The sequence below is a fragment of the Eschrichtius robustus genome, chromosome 17 (assembly GCF_028021215.1).
Source record: "Eschrichtius robustus isolate mEscRob2 chromosome 17, mEscRob2.pri, whole genome shotgun sequence".
Taxonomy (NCBI): Eukaryota; Metazoa; Chordata; class Mammalia; order Artiodactyla; family Eschrichtiidae; genus Eschrichtius; species Eschrichtius robustus.
This window is the reverse complement of record NC_090840.1, coordinates 7748027-7775882: the sequence shown is the minus strand read 5'-3', so window position 1 is coordinate 7775882 and position 27856 is coordinate 7748027. Positions and strand designations below refer to the sequence as shown.

Below are 27856 nucleotides of genomic sequence, written 5' to 3'. Positions count from 1 at the left end.
CTCATCAAGCTCCCTCTTGACTTTTTAAAATTATAAATACAGGTATAAAAGCAATGCTGAATGTATTTCTGATGCTACGAGTGGTCAGCACCCACATCACTTCAAAAATTAACACAGTTTGTGACATTAAACAATTTATTTATTTATTTATTTTTAAAAAGATTTATTTATTTAATTTATTTTTCTGGCTGCGTCGGTCTTAGTTGTGGCACACGGGATCTTCATTGAGGCGTGTGGAATCTTTTGTTGTGGCGTGTGGGCTCCTCTCTACTTGTGGCGTGTGGGTTTTCTCTCTCTAGTTGTGGCACGTGGAGTCCAGAGCATGTGGGCTCTGTAGTTTGTGGCACGCAGGCTCTAGTTGAGACACGTGAGCTCAGGAGTTGTGGCGTGTGGGCTTAGTTGCCCCGTGGCATGTGGGATCTTAGTTCCCTGACCAGGGAGCAAACCCGCGTCCCCTGCATTGTAAGGTGGATTTTTTACCACTGGACCACCAGGGAAGTCCCTAACAATTTAAACTGCAGCTCTTGTACTCAGCAAAATAGATAAAGCATGTCCTTTCTGCTTTTCCTTCTTGAGCTTTGTAGTTTTCAGAAACACACATGCTTCCACAGCTACCTGACATTTTTCGCCATGCTTTCATCTTGTAACCGAATTCTATTATGAATACTCCAGGTTTCTGCTTAAATGACAGCACCTTAACAAGAGAAAAGAGAATTGTGCTGCATTTTTCTTCCTGTTACCTGAAAACATAATGGGTTTGCATGTGTTAACTATATTCTTACAAATGTCTGGGTGATCTCTACCAGCTGGAGTTCTTAATGTGTGGGTATTTTGCATCGAGATATTTAATCAAGACAGCAAACGTGAGTAGAAGGTTGTTGATTTAAAACAAGGATGGGATCCAATCAAATTAATTCCTGTATGTTTGTCCTTCTGGCGGTTGTGGTAGCTGCATGTTTTCTTTGGACGGCATTAGATGTCTTAGCTCTTGAAGTACAACTTTAATGCTGTATGAATTTTGTGATTTCGCTAATAGCAGTATCCTTTCTGCATCCACCATATCACTAGAATTACTTATTCTATTCATGTTAGTTTTGTTACAAATCTAATTAATGGAGGAACTTCCAGGTATTTAGGTTCAAATTCAACTTTCAGGCTATGTATTGTGTTTTTGTCATTTTGTATGTGGAGACCGTCATGTTCTTTGCTACTTCAAGGCCTAACTGTATAACTCCTGGTAAATTATGATTAATCTTTGCACATGAATCGCTACTTTCATTCTGCTATGGGGAAGTACATCCCAGGCATTTAGATTTTATGCTGGAGCAGCAAAATTTTAAAAAAAATTGGGGGATGGGGAGACCAACAGAGTGGCCAAGTTTTATTTTTTTCAAGTAACGTTATAACTCTCTGCTGTCCCCATCAGTTTGTAAAGAGAAGATCTCTAATTTAATAGCTAAATGTAGGAAGGATATGGTCTCAGAATAAACACAGGCCTATACATTTTTTAAAAATTTATTTATTTTTAATTAATTTATTTAGTTTTGGCTGTGTTGGATCTTCGTTGCTGCGCGTGGGCTTTTCTCTAGTTGCGTTGAGCGGGGGCTACTCTTCGTTGCTGTGCGCAGGCTTCTCATTGTGGTGGCTTCTCTTGTTGCGGAGCACGGGTTCTAGGCTCATGGGCTTCAGTAGTTGTGGCACGCGGGCTCAATAGTTGTGGCTCCCGGGCTCTAGAGCGCAGGCTCAGTAGTCGTGGCACACAGGCTTAGTTGCTCCGCGGCATGTGGGATCTTCCCCATCCAGGGCTCGCACCCGTGTCCCCTGCATTGGCAGGCGGATTCTTAACCACTGTGCCACCAGGGAAGTCCCTAGGCCTATGCATTGAATAGATTGAGCTTTTAACAAACTCCCTACATTATTTCTATTTGTCTCGTTTCACTCCAGATGAATGATAATTTTATTAGGATGGGCACTGATTCTGCCCACAGACCAGCTGGAGAGCGTGTATGGCAGGTTTGACTTTCTTGCCCTTTGGGCCTAAAAGTTTACAATTTGAGAGTGAATTATCAAGACAGAGCACAGCATATTGTAGGGCAGACTCTTATCTTTATTTACATTGTATTTAAAGAGCAGGTCTTGCTCTGTGTACTCTGAAGGGCTCGGTGATAATTTAGCCACATGCCAGCTGTTTATGGAAAGCTGAGTGCATTAGATAGAGTTCCACTGTGCAGAGCAGGAGTCTTTAATTGTGAAGAGTCCAGATCTTGGTTGCAAAATAGGCCAACAAAACAGAAGAATGTATCTCATAATAAAGTGCCAATCCTGAATATTATACCTTACCCCGCCAATGTCCTGGGTCTCCAGATGTCCTGCATTTCTTCTTTTCTTTTCAGGCAGATAGTAGTGTCTGCTATTTAAGTGTTCTTTTAGTGAAAAAGACCTGGCTTTTGGGCTGCTGCCCCTCCAAGTGATTTGCATATTCATTTGACAGAAAGATATTTATTTTTATTTATTTGTTTTACTACTCCGAGGAGATACCAGGAAGAGTTTGCCCGGTTAATAGTGAATTGATGATCTTTTCAAGTTATTTGGTTTCCACAGGCATCCCAAGGTGAGCTTCGAGTTTGTGAACCTCTTCCAAAACAGAGACTTCCATTGCCTTTCCAAGGAAATGTAATAGGGTGACTTCAGTGAGTTAAAATATCATGAGGGGGGCTTCCCTGGCAGTCCAGTGGTTAGGACTCCACGCTTCCACTGCAGGGGGCACGGGTTTGGTCCCTGGTCAGGGAACAAGGATCCTGCATGCTGCGGGGCACAGCCAAAAAAACCCCCAGAACCAAAAACATCATGAGGGTTAGACATATAAGGCATATAAATAATTTGTTTGTAAAAAGAACTTTAGATATCACCTAGAAAAGTTGTGTCGAACTAACTTTCCAAACTCCTGTTTAACCTCGGAGAAATCTGGGGCTCCAAAAAGTTGAGTCACAGAGCATCTTATAGGAAACCATGATGTATGGCCTGGATGAAGAAGAGTGTCTTTTGTTTAAATAAATATTCCATTTAAGAATTATCCTTTACTACTGGTCTTGTCTCTGGTGGTTTAGATGGAAGGAGACAACACCCCAGTCTTCGTCCCCCTCTCCACCGCCCCTGGGAGGGCTCTTATGTCTGCATGCAGCCCCATTTAGAAGTGAGCGTGTTTTAACCTTGCTCGGAAGGGCTCTAGTGAAGCTGTGGCCTTGTGCCTGGGTCTTACAGGCTATGAAGACAAAGCTCAGATGGACTTTGTGAAGGTACAGGGGTATGTGGTCTGGAAGGTAGAACCTTGCTGCCCCCTGAGAATTGGGGTGGATTTAACGGACCATCGAGTTCTGCCCTCCCCCCTGCCTCCCGCCCCCCAACCCACTCTGCCGAGATGCTCTGCAAGGTCTGGGGGGGGAAGTGACCGGTTCAGGAAATGACAGAGGACACATGAGACCTGTGAACTGACTTCTGCTCTGAGGAATGCTTTTTCCACCTTCCAAAGCCCATTCTTACTAGGAAAAGCAGCTCTAGTTTGAGATTTTATTTGCCACGGTAGTTAAGACTTTGGACTGAGATTGCTTTAATGGGAAAAAGAGGAGTTAAGACTGACACTAAAGGAAACAGTTTCACATTTGAATGTTCAGCTTCTCTGGGAAGTGTTACCATTTTGACCAGAAGAAGGGCTCCAGCTATAATGACTATTATCGTTTGGGTGTCTTGGAATTGTCCACAGCACTAGCAGATTGAGCCTCACGGAGAGGCAGATGAAGGAATTAGATCCCTGTGCTCTGTGGCCCCTTCAGTGGTCCTAATTGTGGGAACTCCCTCTCCCATCTGGGTAAAGAAAAATGAAAACAAATTTTACGTTTCCTGAATTCTAATGAACACTTGCCTTTTTATTCCATAAAAATCATGGCTCCTGCTTTGATTCAGCATATTTATTTATTTTTCATTTATTAAAATGTATTTGGAGCAGAAACCTCACAGTTTACCGAGTAGAAAATAAGTGATAGTGTTGAACGCACAGAAATGTTCTTTTAATGGTACCACATGATATGGCAGTCTGCTGTTTCCTCTTAGAAATAGAATTGTATAAGACCAACTTGACCTTTAAGTAGTCACTTTGAGCTACCTTCAGTTTTATATTTGTAAGGATTTCTTGTAGTAGATTATTCATTGTCATTGTTTGAGGATGCATGAGAGATTTTTTGGCAAACTAACTGAAAGAAACATTAATATGGTAGCTGACTTTACTATGTAAGGTAAATTTGTGCAAAATGAAAAATTAGTTCCTATAAACGAATATGATATATTGTGGAGGCATGCAGTCTTAGCCGGAGGTAACTCCTGGAGGAGACAGTATGTCTCACAGAAAGCAAAGCCCTTTCCCTTGACTTGGAATGCACTCTTTGTCCCAGGCCTGAGGAATGTAAAAGAGATTAGCAAAGCTATCTCAAGCCAGGAGACCTCAGGGAACTGAGAGTCCGGGTTGTTCCCTATGGCTGGGGGCTGTGTGTGAGCCTGGTTAAGGGAAGATAATGTTCAAGGATGGTCGTTGTAAACTTGTTGACGTCCATGGTGGTGACTGAATGGAGACGATAAGCAATTCTATGGGTTCATTGTCTAATAATGAGTTCCTCTTCTGTCTATATAAGATTCAGTAGATTCTAAATAAAGCGCCTTGCAACCATCAGTTGTCTTGGTCCTTCTGACCCCATACTCGCGGTGCTCTTCAGTCCCTTACCCCTCTCCGTCGGGACCTGGAAGACCCCCTGCGGTGGCTGGACTGTCACAATATATAATGAATTTATAGGTGGTTATAGACTTGCTGCATGTAGAAAATATTTTAAATTGGGTTCTTACAGATCGAAATCCTCCAGTAAAATACATCTTCTCTTAATAGGCCTTCCAATAAAAATAGACTCTGGTTTAAATATGTAGTTCATAACCAAGTGGTCATCTTTAACTCATCTCCATCCATTCTTCCATTTGTCCATCCGTCTGTTTATCCATCCATTCATTCATTCAATCAACAGGTATTTCTTGGGAACCAGCTGTTCAGGCCCTGGGCTGAGTGATAGGCATATAGAGTTGAGGGCAATAGACAACTCATGGCATTTTTGTTACACTGGGGGTGTCCAAGTGCAGTGTTCATAATTTGTCTCCTCCCCCCTTTTCTCTAAATCGATGAGTGTTTAGAAGATTCAATTGAGTATTTCTGTGCCATGTAAAGGGCCTCATCCCCTCTATCCTGTCTATATAGTATACAAATTCCAGCTATTTAAAGCTAATTAGAGGAAGATTTTTTTAAAATTAGTTTTTATTGGAGTACAGTTGCTTTACAATGTTATGTTAGTTTCTGCTGTACAGCAAAATGAATCAGCTATACATATACATATATCCACTCTTTTAGATTCTTTTCCCATATAGGTCATTACAGAGTGTTGAGTAGAGTTCCCTGTGCTATATGGTAGGTTCTTATTAGTTATCTATTTTATATATAGTAGTGTGTCTATGTCAATCCCAATCTCTCAGTTTATCCCCCTCCCCTCCTCTTCCCCCTTGGTAACCATAAATTTGTTTTCTGCATCTGTGACTCTGCTTTGTAAATAGGTTCATTTGTACCATTTTTTTTAGATTCCACATATAAGCGATATCATATGATATTTGTCTTTGTCTGACTTACTTCACTTAGTATGCCAATCTCTAGGTCCATCCATGTTGCTGCAAATGGCATTCTTTCCTTCTTTTTTATGGCTAAGTAATATTCCATTGTATATATGTACCACATCTTCTTTATCCATTCATCTATTTATGGACATTTAAGTTGCTTCCATGTCCTGGCTATTATAAATCGTGCTGCAGTGAACATTGGGGTGCATGTATCCTTTTGAATTATGGTTTTCTCTGGATATATCTAGAGGAAGACTTCTGAAGACATTTATTAGAAAGCCAATATGTTATCTGAGATGTAAATGATTGTCAGCTAAATGAAATATTTGTCAACTAGTTTGCAAAAGGCACTGTGCTAGGTACAACCCTGTTACAGGTAGTTGTAAGCTAGAGTAACTAGGATAACCTAACAACATTAGGATTGGTGAGAGACAGGATAGGAGAGTGTTGATGGTGGGGAAGAGTCGGGAAAGGTCTAGGTTCTGGGAAGCAGCCGGAGAACCTGGCACCAGTACTGCTGCCTTGATTAACAGTGGAACCTTGTGGGAGGGAGTCAGGATGGTGTAGCTGGAAAGAGTTTGGGCTTGGAAGTCAGAAAACCAGGATTGAAATCCAAGCTCTGCAACCTTGGGCAAGCTAATAAACCTCTTCCAGGCTCGATGTTCCTGTCTATAAAAGAGGCTTGAAACTAGCTCAGAGGCTGGCAAAGAGTAAACCCTTCAGTATGTACTTCCTGTTATTAGGAAGAGATGGGGGACGTCATTGTGGTTGTGATGATAAAAATCTAGTGCAAATATCGTGAGGGGGAAACCAGAAGCTTTTTTTGTTCATACAGGTAAGAAATACAGAGACTATGAATGGAGAAAAAAGTTTTTTTTTTTTTTTTTTTTTTTTAAACCCCTACTCCCCTGAATACATTATCTTCTACAGGTCTAATCAGTATGTCATTTCCTGGTCATTTTTCCTGACACATCTCTTTATGATTGCTATGCGTGCATATGCGGTAGAATTTATATTATCAGCTTATTTTGTAGTGAAAATCAAGTAAATATTTCCTGTGTAAAATAGTTGAGTAACAGTGTGATTAAACTTCTAATTGAATAGAAGGATGTTAAGAGATTTTTAACTTCATAAGATCTTAACCAGTATAAAAACTGCATACGTTTTTCTGGTTGTTTTTCTTTTTTCTTTTTCTTTTTGGATTTAAGAATGATAGGTTAAAATGGCACAGTGAAGTTATTAGTAAGATAATTTTGCCCTGGCCACTGCTTTGCTGTGCTTGAATACATTTTTCCTTTCAGCTTCTTAAGGCTACACACAACAAAAACTCACTATGGAATCCTACAGCAAAGTAGCATGAAGCCTATGGGAAACTGGACTTTTTGGTGCCATGGTCCCCTAGGAGGCAGCCTGCTCTGGTGACACAGATTATCAGTCAGGGAGGGCTACACTCTGACCCCTCTTCACCATGGTGTTTGCTGTTGGACTTCTGTGTGGTTGTTTAACCTCAGTTCCTTCATCGGTGCATAAGGATAATACAAATGTTCCCACCCTTGTGAAACTTAGGGAGAGGCTGTAAAAATTAATGGTATACCGTTGGAAGCACCATTCACTGAATATAGTGGTGGAAAATAGTGTTATTAATTACAAAACCTGGTATTAAAGTGTTTCCTAAAAGCATTTTAAGGGCATAATTAGTGTTGGATGCAAATGTTGTAACATGGGACAGTACAGTTGTTTTGGTTTTTTTAAGAAGCCTTGAAACAAAGAAATCCAGATTTTAAACTGTTGACTATAAACATTACAAACATTAAGTATAAAAGAAAGACATTTGTAATGATAAGACCTGATAAATGAAAGATGGACTCTCTTTTTTTTATCAATTCATGCAGTGGTCCCCAACCTTTTTGGCACCAGGGACAGGTTTCGTGGAAGACAATTTTTTCACGGATGACGGTGGCGTGGCGGGGGGATAGTTTCAGGATGATTCAAGGGCATTACACTTATTGTGCACTTTATTTCTATGATTATTACGTTGTATTATTTAATGAAATAATTATACAACTCACCATAATGCCGACAGGAGGCAGAGCTCAGGCGGTAACGCGAGCGATGGGGGGCGGCTGTAAATACAGATGAAGCTTCGCTCGCTTGCCCGGTGCTCACCTCCTGCTGTGCAGCCCGGTTCCTAACAGGCCATGGACCGGGTACCGGTCCGTGGCCTGGGGGTTGGGGACCCCTGAATTAATGTTTTCACTTGGGCACCCTAGGGCAAGTGCATTCTCTAAACCTGGCTCAATGAATCACTTAGCGCTCTGGATGAGAGAGTTTATTCAGTGGAAACCAATTTATTTGGCTTCAGAGTTAATGTAGTCCCCATGAATATTCCTTGGTGGGTCTATAAATTGGTGAGTTCTCCAGAGAGATCCCATAAAGAGATTGCTTCTCCCCAGCCTGAGCTCTGAGCAAATAGGAAGTAGACATCGTTAGAGTCATCAGATAATGGAGAACAAAGCATCACCTTTATTATGGATGAAGGACACTGGAGACATAGCTTAGTATGAGGGAGTCAACCTGCTCAGTTATAGGCAGTGGGTGGAGGGAGGCGAGATAGGAGGGAAGGAAGGGAGGTGAGGAGGTGGGGGGCAGTGAGAGGTTCCAGGTTGGGTTTATTAGCCTGCTCTCTAAGCCTAGCTCAAATTTCAAAAGAGGAATAAAGAGGAGGGTGGAGTTGGTTGAAGGAGTGGAGAGGAAGGCTAGCTTTCTTTAGGGAAAATCCCTCCTTATGGGAACAAGGAACAGAGAAGAGGTATTTCCTGTTAATAAGACTAACTCTTCAGAATTCTCCCAAGCGCCCTTTAAAGTTGTATGGCACTGGACACTAGCACGAGACCAACCGCGTCTGGGCATCAGTGAAGGAAGTCCTGTTTCCTTTTACTGCGGGTTTGTCCCTTTTAACCACCTGGGACCACATCCGTTTCTGCCTGCAGCTCCATTGTACCTAACATAGTCGCACAGTTTTCCACTTTCTAGAAGGAGCTGGGGCTTGGAGTGAGCCAGGATTCTGAAGCATGTGTATGATTTAATTTTTTTTTCTTTCTGATTCACTTGGGTGGGTTTTTGCCCAGTTCACCATCTCAGCTGTTGTTTAAACCCAAGATATAACTGAGGGCAGTTTATGGATGTTTCTCTTTTCAAAACTTGTGATCCAGGTCCAGGGCTGAAATCATTAATCCTGTTCCGAATTTGGGTTGTACGGCTCTGGAAATATTTTACAATAATTTTTAAACACAAATATCACTTATTCACCTTGTGATGGAGAACAAATATTACAGATTTTTATCAGTGGGCATTGTTCCTAATTAGCTTATCAGCCCTGACATGCTTTAACTGTGTTCCCAATCTTGCTGTTTTCTAACTGATCTAGAGCTCGACTATGTTTGGTCAGTGGCTTGGGTCATAGAGGGATAAAGGCTGTAGTGATGGCTGCTACCTTTTCCTCAGCTGAGCTCAGTGGGCTACTTGGTAGCTATTGAGCAAGTGAGAAGAAAGACATTACCAAGTTTTGAGTCTGTTAGGAAGGCAAGATGGTGGAGTGATATATACCATTCAGTTAGCAAACATTGGTTAAGTGTCTGTATTTATGGCCAAACTCTGTGAGAAATATAAAAGGTAAGAAGACAGCATTTGTTTTTGTTTTTGTTGTTGTTTTATATTTTAATTTTACTGGAGTATAGTTGATTTACAATGTTGTGTTAGTTTCAGGTGTACAACAAAGTGATTCAGTTATACATATATCAATACATGTAGTCATTCTTTTCTAGATTCTTTTCTCATATAGGTTATCACAGAATACTGAGTAGAGTTCCCTGTGCTATACAGTAGGTCCAGGTTGGTTACATACCTTATATATAGTAGTGTGTGTGTGTTCATCCCAAGCTCCAGATTTATCCCTCCTGCCCAGGCTTCCCCTTTGATAACCATAAGTTTGTTTTCAATATCTGTAAGTCTGTTTCTGCTTTGTAAATAAGTTGATTTGTATCTTTTTTAAAAATTAGATTCCACATATGAGTGATATCATATGATATTTGTCTTTGTCTGACTTCACTTAGTATGATCATCTCTAGGTCCATCCATGTTGCTGCAAGTGGCATTATTTCATTCTTTCTTACGGCCTAGTAATATTCCATTGTATATATGTACCACGTCATCTTTATCCATTCCTCCATCAGTGAACATTTAGGTTGCTTCCATGTCTTGGCTGTTGTAAATAGTGCTGCAGTGAACATTGGGGTGCAGGTATCCTTTTGGATTATGGTTTTCTCCAGATATATGTCCTGGTGTGAGATTGCTGGATCATGTGGTAACTGTAGTTTTAGTTTTTTAAGGAACCTCCGTACTGTTCTCCATAGTGGTTGTACCAATTTACATTCCCACCAACAGTGTAAGAGGGTTCCCTTTTCTCCACACTCTCTCCAGCATTTACTGTTTGTAGACTTTTTAAAAAAAATTGGGGTATAGTTGCTTTACAGTGTGTTAGTTTCTTCTGTGCAACAAAGTGAATCAGCTTTATGTACACATATATCCCCTCACTCTTGGGCCTCCCCCCCCACCGCCCCCCCCGGATCCCACCCATCTAGGTCATCACAGAGCACTGAACTGAGCTCCCTGTGCTATACAGCAGGTTCCCACTAGCTATCTGTTTTACACATGGCAGTGCATGTACGTCAAGCCTAATCTCCCAGTTCATCCCACCCCACCCCCGTGTCCACACATCTGTTCCCTGTGTCTCTATTCCTGCCCTGCAAATAGGTTCATCCATACCATTTTTCTAGATTCCACATACATGCGTTAATATGCGATATTTGTTTTTCTCTTTCTGACTTACTTCACTCTGTATGACAGACTCGAGGTCCATCCACGTCTCTACAAATGATCCACTTTCGTTCCTTTTTTGTTGCTGGCCATTCTGACCGGGGTGAGATGATAACCTCATTGCAGTTTTGATTTGCATTTCTGTTAATTAGTGATGTTAAGCATTTTTTCATGTGCTTTTTGGCCATTTGTATGTCTTCTTTGGAGAAATGTCTATTTAGTCTTCTGCCCATTTTTTGATTGGGTTGTTTGTTTTTTTGACACAGAGCTACATGAGCTGTTTGTATATTTTGGAGATTAATCCCTTGTTGGTTGCTTTGTTTGCAAATATTTTCTCCCATTCTGTGAGTTGTCTTTTTGTTTTGTTTATGGTTTCCTTTGCTGTGAAGAAGCTTTCAAGTTTAATTAGGTCCCATTTGTCTATTTTATTTTATTTTTTAAAATACATTTATTTATTTATGGTTGCGTTGGGTCTTTGTTGCGGTGCGTGGGCTTCTCATTGCGGTGGCTTCTCTTGTTGCGGAGCATGGGCTCTAGGCGTGCGGGCTTCAGCAGTTAATGGCACGCAGGCTCTAGAGCGCAGGCTCAGTAGTTGTGGCGCACGGGCTTAGTTGCTCCACGGCATGTGGGATCTTCCTGGACCAGGGCTCGAACCCGTGTCCCCTGCATTGGCAGGTGGATTCTTAACTGCTGTGCCACCAGGGAAGCCCTATTTTTGTTTTTATTTTCATTACTCTAGGAGGTGGATCAAAAAAGATATTGCTGTAACTTATGTCAGAGTGTTCTGCCATGTTTTCCTAGACAGCATTTGTTTTTAATGATTCTGTTGTCTGGTTGGAAGAGGCAGAATTAAGATAGAAACGTATGAAATGATAACAATCGAAAGGTTACATGACAATGGAAAACAATTCACAACATCTGTAGGAAGCAACTCCTATGTGTTTGCTGCTGTGGTTGGTGCTGATATAGGGCAGTAAATAAGAAATAATCTAGGTCTAGAAGAAGTTCCCATTCCCTATTAAAAATGGCTGTTATATCTGAAAATAGCTTTAAGGGATGAAATATAAAGGAGGACATACATCATGGAATAATGGATTTCTCCTGGGCTCAGAGAAAAACTGTGGGAAGGGGTGGATATTGGAGCTGGGCTTTGATGGCTGTGTAGGAGTTTGCTGGATAAGAATGACATGGATGGAAAGAGAAGAGGTGGATGTAAAGATGTAGGAGAGGACATGGGGATAGGGCTTGATGAGTGATTAGAAAAGGCCAATGTGATGCTGAGAAGTGGAACAGGAGTAATTGAAATAGCGATGGCACAATTAATGGGAAAAAGAGGGAGTCAGACGGTGAGGGACCATGCTGGTGAGAAGCTAATTAATTTGGATTAATAAATGATACTATTTTAACAGGTGCCATTTTATCCTATTACTACCTACGGTGCTTTTCATCCCAGCACACTTTCAAATTAGGTAAAGAATAATAATAGTTGGGGTCACAGTTCTTTGAAAAATTGAAAAGATGCCCTTCATTGTAGGTGAAGAGGAAAATGTTTGAAGCTATACTAAGCCTTATATAATTTGAGTCTTAATTAGAGCTAATATTTCTCCACACAGCGGAAGAGTGAGTTAAAGTAAAGATGACTAGATTTTAGTTTTTACTTGTTGTTAATTGGAGTTGATTTGTGTTCTCAAGGGAAAACATTTTCAGCTTTGCAATTTCCATTCCCTCTCTTTGGTCTAATGGTCTGAATTTATTGATCTTTGCAGGGTAATACATATTTCTGCCTGGGTTTCCTGGGCAACACCCAGCAGAACCTCTCCATTTTGGTGTTTTTCGAGGAGCTTTTTCTTGATGTCTGTGCTCCTTGGAATTGCTACACGTGGCTGTGGTCAGTTGCTTGTTCCAGAGTCTCTCTCTTCCTCTGTCACACCGTTCACACGGTGTTTTTTTTTTCAACATAGAGGTCCATGACCTGTCGGTGTACCTGATGGCTCTCATAAGTTTCTGTATTTTAAAAATTAAAGAAAGTGGCAGAAATAAAAAAAGATATTGACAGTGAAAGCAGCAACTGAAGATGCTTCAGATCACCTGGATATTTACATTTACATCTGTCTCAATTTTAATGGAGACTTTATTTTGAAGTTCGTGGAATTTTACTTTAGATGATTAGATTGTCTTATTGGCATTACTGATCCGGGTGAGTGAAAAGCCTCTGGAGAACTAGACTTTTTGCTTCTTGATTCTAGTTAAATTTGAGCCCTCTTTGTAGGAAGAATTATCCTTAGTTGTTTGAGTCTAATGTCAGAACTATGTAGGTGGCATCCGTTATTGAATAAATAGTGAGTCCGGTGGGGACAAAGATTGGAGAGAATGGAGGTGATTCTGCCTTTCTCTCTCTGACCTTCTTTTTTGGGGGCTTGGGAAAGATAGTAGGTGCGAAAGTGGGCTGACCAGCTACTATAATTTTTTTGGGGAATAATATTCAGTGAGCTGGTACATTGTATTATGCTTGTCAAAAATGAATGGAGATTTTGACTGGGAGGCTTGGAGGCATTGGCTATTGTTAAATGACTTGGGGATGCCCAGAGGGAGAGGGAATTGGGGGGAAGATGTCAAGGTCAGCTTAGTCATGCTGAATTGGAGATTGCTTGAGATTTGTATATAATTCAGCTGAAAGATAAATTGTAGGAATTTTCATGTTTGGAAGTTTGGTTTGACTTCTAATAGAATTTCAGTTCCTGGCATGTAGGGGGCCTTAAATATAAACAAGTGGGTGAAAGCAGAGATCGGAAAGTTCGAGGCATAATACCAGGTGCTGGGGATGTAAGTAAGACAGAAAGTCCTCGCTGAGGGACTTTGGCCTTGCCATCTCTGTGTCTAGAATGTTCTCCCCCTCAATAGCCACATGGCTGCTCCTTCAGCACCTTTGGGTCTCTATTCAAATGTCACATAATCAGTGAAGCTAACCTTAGCCTGCTTGCGGTCCACATTCTCCTCTAATTTGTTTTTCTCCATAGCATGTCACAGTAATTTAACACATATATGTGGTTATTTATACACATATGCCATGTATTTGTAAACATATAAATATAATCTATTCTAGCTGGAATTTAGGGGATCTGGAAATTAATTAGCTGGAGGTAACTTTAGAATGGCAGGTTGAGGACGAAGAGCAGAGGCTCCTGAATGACAGGTTTCCATGGAGAAGTTTTCTTTGTTGGATGTATCACGTATATGTGGTTTATCACTAAAAGCAGTGGGGAGCACTGTTCTACACTTCACAGCTGTGAATTCTTCATTCATTCACCAACTATTTATTGAGCACCTACTATGTATGTTCCAGGCAGGTTTAGGTACTGGGAATACACCCATGACAAAATATGCAAAAAATCACTTCCCTTCTAATACTTTCCTTCTGGGGAAATGTAATCAATTGTCTTGATCAGAAGAGGTGATGCCCTTTAGGAAATCATTTTAAAATCCAGGCATGACGTTCCAGTGGTGTCAACTGGGACGATGGCCCTGACAAGAAAAAGAAGGGCATGTGTTAGAAAGGATGTGGGGAGAGAACATTCAGAGCTTTGTTTGGAGAGTCAGGGTCACAGGGGTCTGTGATTCCGCTAAGTTGTGAGCCTCAGTAACTGGAAGAATGGTGGAGCTCTTAGGAACTCCAGAAAGGGGCAGTATTGGTAGCAAATTGTGGTGTATACTTTGCTATGTTTTGGATTTGACAGTTGCCATTCATTCAAGTGGAAACGCCTAGGAAGAAGCTGGAAATGCAGCTCTGTAACTCAGAAGGGAAGTCACAGACCAGGATTTATTACAGCAGCTGATGGTATTTACTTATGTATCCATTTAAATCTGGCCCTAGGTAAATGAGTTAATATAAGACCACACGGTATCTTTTCTTCACCCAGTGTCATGGGATACCACTCGCAATTTTAATTTGGTGTCTTCTCACCATCACTTATTGGTCAATATCACAGGAATATGTTATGTTCCCAAGTAAGCCTAATCAGGCAAGAGTTCACCAAAGGGAAATTATATTCCTGATCCTAGGGAGTGGCTATTTTACGCCCTTAGTTGACATATTCTGATTGTAGCTATAATAATAGTATATGTTGTCCTTATCCACATCCTTAATCCATTCTTGAAATTTACTGTACTAATCACCTTAATAATAAACTAATAAAATCTACTGCCTGTTATTAAGAAATATTAATGTGAGTATAAGAGATTTAGGATTAGATTTATACTTCTGAAATCACCTTAGCTGATGATATATTTTATGCTCATTGAAAATTGGTTTACATTCTTCATGTGTTTATTTTTCAGGGTATTATAAAGTGATGCTATAGAGAAAATGCCCCTTAAAATATTTCTGTGAAAAGCTGTGTATCAGAGCAAAAAGCTCAATCTGCTTTTGTCCACTCTTAGATATAACTTTATTTTCAAAAACGATTAGATTTTGTCAGAAGTCCACATTTGGATTGTAATGAAAATTTTCTTATATTTATGAAATTATTTAGGCTACGCATGCGTGTAAAATATTTGATGTAAGTAACGAATGGAGTGCTCAGCAACCTACATTTCTTTCATAGGAGTGCCTTAGTTTCAGGCGAGTAATGGAAGACACAGCTAAGAAATAATAAGAGGAAGTTTTCCTGCCACATTACAAGGAGTCCCAAAGGGCAGGTCCAGGGTTCCAGGACAGTTCCAGCTGCTCAGCCATGTTTCCAAAGACCAGGTTCTTTCTGTTTTTCTGCTAAGCCATTTTAGCATTTTGGCTTTTTCCCTTTGATTTTTTTCACTCACAGTTGCCAAATGACTGTATCATCTGTAAGCATCAAATCCTCACAAATTAATGGTTAAAGGTTGTTAAGAGGAGAAATTTTATTCTCTGGCATGTAATTGAGTTATAATTTATAAAATTCACTCATTTAAAGTGGGTGAATTTTATAAATTATAAAAGGCAGTGGCTTTAGTATATTTACAGCATTTTGCAACCACCACCATATTCTAATTTTAGGACACTTTGGTCCCCCCAAAGAAATACTCACTCTCCATCCTCTGTCCCCTAGGCAACGACTAACCTGCTTTCTATTTCTATAGATTTTCCTACTTTGGACATTTCATATAAATGGAATCATGTAATATGGGGTCTGTTCTGACTGCCTTCTTTCCCTGGGCATAGTTTTTAAGGTTCCTTCATCCGTGTTGTAACCTGTATCATTACTTTTTATTGCTGGAGAGTATTCCATTGCATGGATATACCACATTTTGTTTATCTGTTATGGATATTTGGTTTGTTTCTACTTTTTGGCTATTATGAATAATGTGGCTATGAACATCTGTATACAAGTTTTTGTGTGGACATATGTTTTCATTTCTCTTGGGTATGTATACCTAGGTGAGGAATTGCTGGGTCATATGGTAACCCTTTGTTTAACATTTTGGGAATTGCTAATTGGTTTTCCAACGTGGCTGTACCATTTTACAATCTTACCAGCAGTGTGTAAGGGTTCCAGTTTTCCACATCCAGGCCAACACTTGTTATTGTTTGCCTGTTTGACTGTAGTGATTCTAGTGAGTTTGAAGTGGTAGCTCATTGTGGTTTTGATGTGCATTTCCCTAATGTTAATCATGTTGCACATCTTTTTATGTGCTTACTGATGATTCGTATATCTTTCTATTCAAATGCTTTGCTCATTGGAAAAATTGGGTTGTCTTATTATTAAATTGTATGAGCTCCTTATCTATTCTTGATACAAGTACTTTATCAGACATACGGTTTGCAAATATTTTTTCTCATTCTGTGGGTTGTCTTTTCACTTTCTTAATGGTGTTGCTTGATGTCCCAAAGTTTTTGATTTGGATGAAGGCTAATTTATCAATTTTCTTCTCTTATCAGTTGTGTTTTTCATACCATCTCTATTAATTAAAGTAAAAATTTTATAGCTAAATAACATATAGACAGAAAAGTAACCAAATCACAAGTGTACAATTTGTTGCATTTTCACAAAGTGAACAAACCTATGAAACCAGCATTCAGATTAATAAACGAAGTAACCACTCTCCCTTCATGGCCCCTCCAGGGTTACCCATGATCTTGACTTCTCACACTATAGATAAGTTTTACCTGTTTTGGGATTTTACATAAATTGAGTCATACAGTATGGGTTATTTTGTGTCCAGCTCTTTTTTATTCACCATTATGTTTGGAGATTCATGTGCATTGCAGTGTGTACTTTTTGTTTACTTGCTCTCATGTATGGTATTTCATTATGTGAATTTTCTATAGTATATTTTTTCAAATGTTAATAGATGTTTGGATTGCATTCAGATCTGATTTGTTAGAATGGAGTTTCTCTGAATATTCTAGCCTTTTGGTGAACATATACTTAGGAGTATATCCTGGGTTACAGGACGGTCAGAGTTCAGTTCTAGCGGACTCTGTCAAGTAGTTCACCAAAGTGGTTGTAGTAATCCACGCTCTTACCGGTTTTTGAATCTCTTTTTAGGAACTAGCAAACGTTTTCCCAGAAGTCTTCCTCACTCCACCCTCAAGCGGAATTCCCTCACGTATCTTTGGCCAGAACTTCTGTGCACACAGGTTCCTGAAACAGTCATTTCAAGGGAAAAGACGAGGCTGGAATGGTCTTGGCTTAGTCAAGATTCACCCCATGGGGCTGAGGAGGGGTCCAGCCTTCCCACTAGCACTTGACCTGCTGCTGTATAAATGCAGTTGGGTTTCTGTTTGCCTGGAAGAAAGGCTGTTGAGGGGAAGTCAGCTGTGTCTCCTGAGAGAAGGAACATCCAGTTAAACCAGTTAGATGCCTATCTGAAAAAGTGGCTTTTTGCTCCACAAGATAACTCTTCTGGAATTATTCTGAAAATTTACCAGGCTTTTTAGTTTCAGAGTATCTAAATATAGTAAGTGCTCAATAACTATTTTCTATAGTGATTATATTTTTCGTGCTTTAATTTACATTTTTATACCCTTATGTTTTCAGTAGGGCTGCCGTTATGAATTGAATGTCCACCTTGGTACAGTGTTGTTAGTCCTTACGTCCTCACGTGTATCTCCATCACAATGCCTTATTGAAAATGGGCTACGAAGTGCTCATTTATAAAGCTTTCCCGTTTTCCCAGAGAAACACGTTTTTATTGAACTTTTATTCCTGTTAAAGGCTTAATAGCAAATTCATTAAAAATATCTAGTACTGTGTTATATAAAAGCGAAGATAATAAAACAACTGCATACCTCTATAATAATTTTAGATGCAAAATTATCTTCCGAGTTATGTTGCTTTATTTATTTATTTATTTTAAGATTTAATTGTATTTATTTTTGGCTGTGTCGGGTCTCCGTTGCTGTGCGCGGGCTTTCTGAAGTTGCGGTGAGCAGGGGCTACTCTTCATTGCGGTGCGCGGGCTTCTCACTGCGGTGGCTTCTCTTGGTTCTAGGGGTGCGAGCTTCAGTAGTTGCAGCACGTGGGCTCAGTAGTTGTGGCTCACGGGCTCTAGAACGCAGGCTCAGTAGTTGTGGCGCACGGGCTTCGTTGCTCCGCGGCCTGTGGGATCTTCCTGGACCAGGGCTCGAACCCGTGTCCCCTGCATTGGCAGGCAGATTCTTAACCACTGCGCCACCAGGGAAGTCCAGCTATGTTGCTTTAGAGCAAGAAAGGCTCTTTTCTGAGGGACCCATCTCAATGAGTGTATATACACATGAAAATAGAGTTTTGTTCTTTAATATATTTCATTTCTCTAAAACACGTATGCTATCTGTAATTAAAACTTCTAGAAAACAATGATTTTGTTTCTATTACTTGAATTTGCATAGGGTTTTGGAGGGCAGTTTTGGATGGCCAAGATGATAAAGGCTTTGAGTAGTGGAGCGTATGTACTGGTTAGACAACAGTGACTACATAGACCAGGGGAATCAGGAGTGTTGTAAAACAGAGACTCCCCCAAGTCCTGGAGAGGCAGGCCCAGGGGTAGGCAAGATCGGGCATAAGCAAAGTCCTCATTTCCTAACTGGTGTTCCCATATCTGCCCTCTGAGCATCTAAAGCACTTCAGCATTGCTGATTATACATTTTGGATTACGTGCAATACGTAATCATCTTGTTTTAGAAATGCTTTTCCCCCTATGTCAGAATGAGCTGTACAGAATTACAGTGTATTGCCATGTAAATGTAGGTGAAGTTTCCTATCTGAATTGTGCTTTTCTGGTGCACACCCACTGATGTCTTTCCTGTTTCTAGTTGACCTTTTTTGACCTGAGCTGTTTTGGTACAAGTTCCACATCAATCAAGGAAATTGATACTTTACCTTATCACAGCATTGAAAAGAAACTTGGACTGTGTTTTAGGTCAGTAATAAGTCAAAATCCAATTTTCTAGAATGTCCTTTAAAATAATTTGATTCATATTTGGTTCCCTAGAGCCCTGCTCCTGTGTTGGCAGGAAAGTTTTACACAAAGCTCTGGGAAGTACGGTCCCCTTTAACGAGCACTGAGAAGTGACGTGGTTTATGGTGAGTTTGCTAAAGAATGGTTCTTTGTGCAACTGTCTTGAGCAACAAGTGAGTTGGATTAATTCGTTATGATTTTAAAGTTAATAACAAAACTTATATAAATAAGGAAGCACTTTGTGGGAAAAAGCATAGGTGTCAATCTTTACAGAACTTTTTGTCCGTAAGATTAGGGCAGCCTTCCTGTGTTCTCATCTAGTTGTGTAGCCTGTCAAAGTTCACTCTTCTCACAATAATTCGAAGATGCAAGATGTTTATATTGTTGGAAAGTTTTCTGTCCCTTGCATTTTCTCACAGCCACGGAGTTAATGCAAGATTGATTTTACTGCAGTTCTCAGGGAATTGTGGGGACAGTGTTAACACTTCTGAAGGCCATCCATGTGCCAGGCACATGCCATATCTTATTTAATCATTAAAACATCCCTTAGAGGTAGATGTTATGTCTGTTTTTCAGGTGAATAATCAGGTCAAGAGGCATTAAATAAGTTGCCCAAGGTTACACTGGTAATGGCTGAGACCCAGACCAACTACCATTGTTTTCCCTCTACAATATGTGCCTTCTCATATTTCTAATAAAATGGTCCTCATTTTTGCTCTAGATAATTGCCATTCAAAAAGTGAAAGCCTCTGAGTATGCTGTGTTCACAGACAAGTACCTTTCCAGGTACAGTGAGGATTAAAATGGATTTTCTTTAACATTTTCAGATAAATGCATTTTATTATAAATCGTAATCTTTTGAATATTGTAATTGGATTAAAAAAATATTGTTCCTGAAAATTAGGTTATTAGACAATGTACTAGGTATATAAAGTTGGAGGGTGAAAATTGACAGTGGTATTTCACAGAGAAATGAAATAGTTCTGAATTTTAAATACAATTAAGATTGCTTTCTATGTGTTCTTACTACTAAAAAGAGCTTATTACTATAATTTTTATCACCAACTCACCTGAAACAGCTAATACATAATAAACCAAATTTGCCACACTTCCAAAGGTTATAGAAAGACATATTCTTCTAGTGCGTTGCGAGGACTGTGCCCTGTGGACGCGGAGACGCCTCTGATGAACTTTCCCAGGCGGACAGTGTGACATAACTGCAAGGCGGAGTCTCCAGTGGATTTGAAAAGCCAACCTTGGAGGCATGGAGGCTAGTTAAGGGACCCGGGCCGTCATTCTAGCAATACATCATGGATATCTAAAGTAAGGAATTGCTCGTGGGAGGAAGCCGAGTGGATGGGTTTGGGAGATTGTAAGGAGGTAGAAAATGTCAGCGCATAATTCTTTTTTCTTTCTTTTTTTTTTTTTTTGATTTTGTAAAACTCTTTGTATGAATCCACTTTACATATGAATTTCTATAAATACACTTACAGAATTTCTTTTCTGTTAAAGTTGCCTATAATTTCTTCAATTTTGTAGATTTCTGAGAATAGAATGTTCTTTGCCTAGTTGTCGCTCTTATTTTTTAGTGTGAACAATAGCTTTCACTAAGGCCTTTTCAACTCCTTGGTCTGGTTCTGTTCTGAACACACCTCTAAATTAATGCTCTAGCGAGGGTGAAGCACTTTGAGCAGTGATATTAGAACAAGCTCTCAAAGTTCTCTAAGAAAGAAATATTAAAAAATTTTTTCATCACATTCACGTGGCTATATTTCTTAGTTGTAGAAGTTGCAGGCCATAGTTCTTGGTTGTTTGTAAGGGAAGAAGAGGACAGAAGAGATTTTTGGCTTGGGTCCATTAACAGAGCTAGGAACAAAGAGGGAGACAGAGGTCTGAGGGATGGTGGAGGGACTTCAATTTTGAAATGCTAACTATAAAATATTTCAGTAGGCAGTTTAGTAGAGGGATCTAGACTCGGGACAGAGATTTGGTTAAAGATGTTGACTTTGGAATCATGGGCATCTAGGTGACAATTGAAGACATGGGGTTACCCAGCAAGAATATGCTTAATGAGAAGAGGTGAGAGGATGGAGCCCAGATGGCACCACCCCTCGGGAGGTGTCAGGGGAAGGAAACCAGTAGAGAAGCCCGAGATGAAACTGGTATTGAGGAGGTGGAAACCCACAGAGTGTGGTGCAAGGCACGTATGGGAAGGGGCGGTTCGAGAACAGGTGGGTCTCAGATGCTGTAGAGCCGTCAAGTCAGCCCAAGCCAGAGGTGTGAGTTAGAAGAAGGTTCTGGTGAACTTAGGGAGAGCAGTTTCACTAAAGTGATAGGATGAGAGATGGATTTCAGTGGATCGTGGAGGAAATGGGCAGGGAGGAAGTGTCAATGGGGAGCATAGAGAAGTTTTTGAAAAGGTCTGCTGTGAAGAGAAAGTAGTAGGAAGGATTTGAGGTCAAGGAAGTGTTTTTTTTTTAAAGATGAGAAAAATCTGCACGTATTTAAATGAGGATGACAAGGAGCTAATTAGAGAGGGAGGCGTCTGGCCAAAGAGCTGATGGAGCAAGGCCCCTCGCGGGGGCAGGGAAGAACGGAGCAGAGGCAGGTGTTGACTCAGGCATTGCGTTGGGAGGCAGGAGGGGAGGATGGGAGGATGTCCTGGCAGGAAGCAGAGACAGTTCCCTTTCCGATGGTTTTATTTTCACTTCCAGGCAGGAGACCTTGCTGTTGGAATAGTAACGATGTTCCCGAGGGGCTGCAAACTGGTCGCCTTTGGGGCTGGATTTACGGCTGGATCCCGTTGGCACTGTGTGTTTTGAATTTGGGAGTTTAAGCGCCTTTGGGCAGGGCACCGATTTCCCTGTTTCACAGCTCCTCCCTCCTGGTCCGTCCCACCTTTCCCCCATTTATCAACCTACTTCCTGGAGGCCTTTGAACGGCTGACTGACTTTGGTGATCTGGCTTTCTACAATGGAAACATTATTAGTTACCCTTAAAGCTTAGGAAAATAAACCTAGAGGGGTGGGATAGGGAGGGTGGGAGGGAGACGCAAGGGGGAGGGGATATGGGGATATATGTATACGTGTAGCTGATTCACTTTGTTATACAGCAGCAATGAACACACCATTGTAAAGCAATTATACTCCAATAAAGATATTAAAAAAAAAAAAAAGAAAGAAAATAAACAGCGAGTTCAGGCAGCATAATGAGAAAATAACCAGACAGAAGGTAGATGAGCACACCTTCGTTTTCAAAGATTGAGTTGTTTAAATACAACCCTGCCCACCTTTCCATGGCACCTCCTGCTTCTCTTGACTGTAATTGGCTCCAGCCAGCACTTACTTGCTATTTACCAGGAACTTTCCAAATAAGAGCCCTTGTCCTTGTAATGGCTTTACACGTTAGGTGGTCTGATCTCTCTTTTACAGCTGAGGCCCCGGGGGGCTCAGATAATTTTCCCAGGAGCTTGTAGTGAGAAAAGAGCATTCATTCACACTGGGTGTGCTCTTGGTCTTGGGCACAGCCTGGCTGGATTCTGGCCATCTCTTGGGTAGTACATTCTCCATTCCTCTTCCCTGGGTTTTCTTGTCTCTACAGAGGACGTTGTTTGTTGTTCCTCCACGTGTTCTGTGAACAGTCACGCTGAGCGTTCTAACCTGATCAGTCTTCTTCTGCCCTCCCTCTTTGGAGGAGACAGCCGGCTTAGAGGCGATGGAGCCAAGCCGCCCGGGACCAGATCTGGCTCTGTCACTTGTCAGCTGTGCAACCCTGGGCAGGCTACTTCCCCCTCTGTGCCTCCGTTCCCTTCTCATTAAGATGCGGGGCTGGGGTTTCCCTGGTGGCACAGTGGCTGAGAATCCGCCTGCCAATGCAGGGGACACAGGTTCGAGCCCTGGTCCGGGAAGATCCCACATGCTGTGGAGCAACTAAGCCCGCGAGCCACAACTACTGAGCCTGCGTGCCACAACTACTGAAGCCCGTGCGCCTAGAGCCCGTGCTCCGCAACAAGAGAAGCCACCGCAATGAGAAGCCCGTGCACCACAACAAAGAGTAGCCCCTGCTCGCCACAACTCGAGAAAGCCTGCGCACAGCAACAAAGACCCAACACAGCCAAAAATAAATAAAAATAAAATAAATTTATATAAAAAAAAAGATGCAGGGTTGGCGGCAGTCATGGCATCTACCATCGTAAAGATGATAGTGAGGGCTGAGCGAGGTGATGTTTGTAAGGAACAGCGCCTGGCAGAGCAGGTGGTACCAGTGCTCGTGAAATAAATACACATACTCAGAGCTTCCTCTGTCATTTACAGGGCACGCAGACCCTTTGTGCTCATCTTTTTCTTCTGTTGAACTATCAATTTCATGTTTTTATTTATTCACACCCTGGATTCTTTTATAAAACTATTGGAGGTCTTTGCATTTCCAATGTTGAAAGCAGTGCACAGTAAAACCCTAGATGTTATCGGTGCTCAGTAAATGTTTTGATGAATGCCTTGATTATTTTAGAGCTCTGTTGTCAAATGTGGTTCTCATTTGGGGGCAGAGGGGGATCGAATAACAGATGCAGTCTCTAGATGACTTATATTCTGTAACACCAAGACCCTTTGACAGTCTCTTTACCTTCTTTATTTTATAGAATGACACATGAAATATAGAGGATTTAAGTTATAGTAACTTAATTGCAGCCATAACCCACAGGTAAGACAGAGGATATTTCTTGGCAAACCAAGAAACCAATGTCAATGAATCAGTTTTAATTGCTTCTGATCTTACATTAAATATAAAATATTTCAAAATGATGTATTTTTTCTTCGATTCGCTCCAATGAGCCTTTTCCAACCTTCCATAGTGAATTTCCTAAAGGCAGCTTTGTTTTTTGGGAAAAGAACCCTAACCACACTGCGATGCCCTGCTCCTAAGAAGGCAGCAAAATCGAAGTAAACAAAAGGAAATCAGCATTCAAAGAGGAAATCATTCTGCTTTGGAAAAAGTGTTTTCATAAATTACATGAAACTGGTACCTTTTCTTTTTTTAAAATTAAAAAAAAATTGAAGTATAGTTGATTTACTAGTGCCTTTTCAAATTGAGGATTCTGAACCCTAAGAACATATAAGTAGCTTTTGATATTAATATATTAATAGATGAAGTTGCCCTGAAACGCTCCAACACAGCCTCCTATTTCTCTTTTTCCGATATCAGAAAGTACATAATTAAGTTTAGGCAAAGCTAACAAGTAGGCGACAGTTAGAGGTAGAGTTTCAAATAATTTATTTTCCATTCCATGCTTTACAGCGCTTTGTCACTATTCTATGTCTACACCTTGAATGTCCTTTTCTGAATAATAGCGGCATAATATATTGACGATGACATCTTAAGTGCCACAGCACCTGAAAATAATATACACTAAATCTCAATTTATCTGCAGATGGATGGCTGCTCCGTACAATTAGGAGTGGATCTGGAGAGAGGGGTGCTTTCTCTGCTGTTTTTCAGTTTTTCAAAGCTCCCATTTTGTTACTCAGACATTTCACTTCCAGTCTTCTTGTCTTTTTAAAAATTCCAATACTTAACATCTTCCTTCTTTCAACCCTCAGTATCATAAGTGTAGTCGAGACATGAACCTTCCTTTTTCCTTTTCTAATTTTGTAGCTCTTTCCCAGTGCGCTGAGAATGGATATTTTGGGTGTGGTAGGGCACGGGTGAGAAACTCGGCTCCTGAAACTCAAAATCTAGTGGGAGATCTGCTACAACTCTCACGGTTGACTCTTTGGGACCGAGGAAAGCAGTTAAGTCAAGTCAGGGCACAAAAACCAGGACGTGCTCTTGGTGACTCCTTTTCTTCTGTGACTCTGTGTTGAATTGTGGCCTAGCTCAGAGGAAGGGTCTTGATGACTGTAGTTTTCAGAAAAATGGTTTTCAGGTTCAGTTACATCTGTTGTCATAGGTGCATTGAATACTTCTGATTTTTCAGCGTTTATAGCAGCCTGTGATTCTTTCAGGTTTTACTTTTGCCCATTAAAAGAGTAGATTAAAAGAATATTACAAGTTAAAGGTGACACATGTGGAATCTAAAAGATGACACAAATGAACTTATTTACGAAACAGAAACAGACTCACAGAGAGAACAGACTTGTGGTTGCCAAGGGGGAGGTGGAGAAGGATGCAGTGGGAGTTTGGGATTAGCGGATGCAAACTATGGTATATAGGATGGATAAACAACAGGGTCCTACTGTAGAGCACAGGGAACTGTATTCAATATCCTGTGATAAACCATAATAGAAAAGAATATGAAAAAGAATGTATATATATGTGTATAACTGAATCATTTTTGCTGTACAGTAGAAATTAACATTGTAAATCAACTATACTTCAATTAAAAAAAAACAATACTACAGGTGAAAGGTGAATTTTTCTTAAACTCAGGCAAACGGATTCTTCTTATTTAAAAAACAAATCCCTTAGCCCTCCCTACAGCTACCTTTCGATTTGTTTTCTGATGCTCACTGCCCACCTTCTCGGCTGGGCTGGCCCTGCCCCACTTGTTCATCCTGATGTCTTTACACTCTGCCTCTGCTCCTTTCATTGTATGGCAGCCGCCTTCTCAACAATCTTAAAGACATCAATCCAAAGTCTCTTTCTGTCCTCATTTTCTTTCTTTTCTTTTCTTTGCTTTTTTTTTTTTGTAGCTATTGTCGCTTTGTTGTGGTAGAGCCTTGACCCTGCTAACCACACTTTCTTCCGGAAAGTCTTTTCTCGTTGGTCCTGACGGGACTTTGGAATTTTCTGGGTTTCCTCCTGCGTATTTGATAGCCCCTTTCCCTCATCTCACCCTGACCCAAAGCTCAGTCCTTACCCTTCCGTTGGTCTCTTCTGTGACTTGATCCCTGGGTGAGCTGACCTTATAAGGTCGTCTCTCTGGGTATCTAGGGATGTCTGCAGTCTGCACCTCGAGCCCCTGCTTCTCCAGGCAGTTCTGGTTCTGCATCTCTTACTGATGGGACCCAGTTTGACTATAATGATGTAACTTTCAACATCTAAAACTGGACTCATCCTACTTTTGGTTAGTGATTTAGGACGGAGACCCATTATCCCTTTCCCTTCGTATCTGTTGGTTCATGTTATCTCTATCTCCAGCTCCAATCTATCTGTCTATCAGATGCCTGTCGAGGCCTCGGAGGGTGGGTAGAATTTGGGTAAGCGGCAAGACCGGGGGGAACAGCATTCCGAGTGAGTGGAACAGAAACGGAGTGGGGAGGGTGTTGTGAGGAGTCAGGAGTCCCGCATGATTTGAGTATTTGGGGATAGTTAGGATGGGGAAGGATGGGGTTGGAGAAAGTTAAGCCCTGTATGGGTAGGCAATGAAGGAAGTTAGAGATTTTGAACAGAGAAAATATGGTGAGAGCAGTGTTAGAGAGAGATTGGTTGAGCTTTGAAATGCAAATGATTAGAGGTCAGCAAAGCCTTGGTGAGTTGGAGATAGAGGGGTGGGGGTCCCCGGGGGGGTTGGGGGCTCCATGAAGAAAACAGTGAGAGGGTGCCTTTGAAGGGAATGGATGTCAGTTCTGGAAATACTCAGCTTGAAGTGGCTCGAAGCCACTTGAAAGGCAATGTCCATTAAGCATTTGAAGATAGAAGACACAGAACCTGTGTGAGTACAGGGCTGGGGAGAGAAACATGTGAGTCATAATTGCCTTTTCAGTTTTTACTGCTTTTTCCATTCCTCATGATTCATTCTTTTGTACTCTAACGCTGTTGTGTTATTTATATTAATCATAAACCTCATTTATCTTGACGATAGCTTTCTGTTAGGCTGCCACGAGCTCTTCAAACTTATTTTTTCTCAGTGACAAATAAATGATTATAAGGCTACGGCTTGTCACAGTTTCATAACTTTGGACAAATTTATCTATCGCTGTGAGTTAAGTACATGAAGATGAACGTTTCGCAGGTACTAATGGCGTAGCAGCATAATCAATGGCAGGAAATTGGAATTTGTGAGCCCTTTAGCAAAAGAGCAAAGATTTTCTCTAAAACTGTAAAAGGATGCTTTACCGTTGTTATCCTAGGGTCAGATTTTTTTTAATAGGAAGGAATGAGGGTCATGATGCTGACAGAGTAATAATGGGTCTTTGCTTTTTTATGTCTTTGTAATACGTACATTGTTAACACACAAGGCCACGTGCATGGAGGCCTTGGTGGGTGGGGTGGAGGAAGGACAGTAAGAGGGGAGGGAAGACTCAGCTTTAACTGTGATAGAAAACCAGGGCCTCCTGCTCTGATGTCCCAGTTTGGGAGAAAGACAGAACATTCTGCTTCTTGAGGAAGAGTCCCTGAGCGGGGTGGGGAACTGCCCCTCGTTTCCGTTGAGGAAGAATCATCTGTTGTCCAGCTGCTGTTGTTGGCAAGCTTGGTAGGAGTTTGGGTTCAAACTGCAGGAGACAACCCCTCTGCCACCTGCTGTCCCGTGTGTTTACAGGCAAAGAAGGTCTAGGCTCCAGAGACCTTCGTGAGGCCAAGTCCTGCCTGTGTCATCGGAGGAGTGAGGTGGCCGAGCAGAGGGGGCCCCTCTGAGCCTAGGCAGGGGACGGAGTCATCACACCATCTAACCGTCATCCTCCTTAGAAACGAGCAGTGTTGATGACCTGGGGCTGCACTGCCAACTGGAAAGCTGCTCTCCGTCCTCCAAGTCATCACCCCGCTTCCCTGCCTTCGTGGGTTATGTACAACTAAAGCTAAGGAGGGGGAAATGTGATAGGAATATGGGGGTACAGAGAGCCCAATGGGAGGACAGAGAAGGTGTGAAGAAGCCGAGCTTTCAGGCGTAGCTCTCCTTCCGGTATAGGGAGACGTGCTCCAAGAGGTGGTG

The 27856-nt window shown here is 41.2% G+C and overlaps 1 protein-coding gene and 1 pseudogene across 1 annotated transcript in view; one reads left to right on the top strand and one right to left on the bottom strand.

Moving 5' to 3' along the window:
• The window catches only part of CA8 (carbonic anhydrase 8), an 86708-nt gene that overhangs the window by 16898 nt on the left and 41954 nt on the right, over nt 1-27856 (top strand). The window lies entirely within an intron of this gene.
• Nucleotides 911-25975, bottom strand: LOC137751601 (ubiquitin-conjugating enzyme E2 variant 2 pseudogene; annotated as a pseudogene).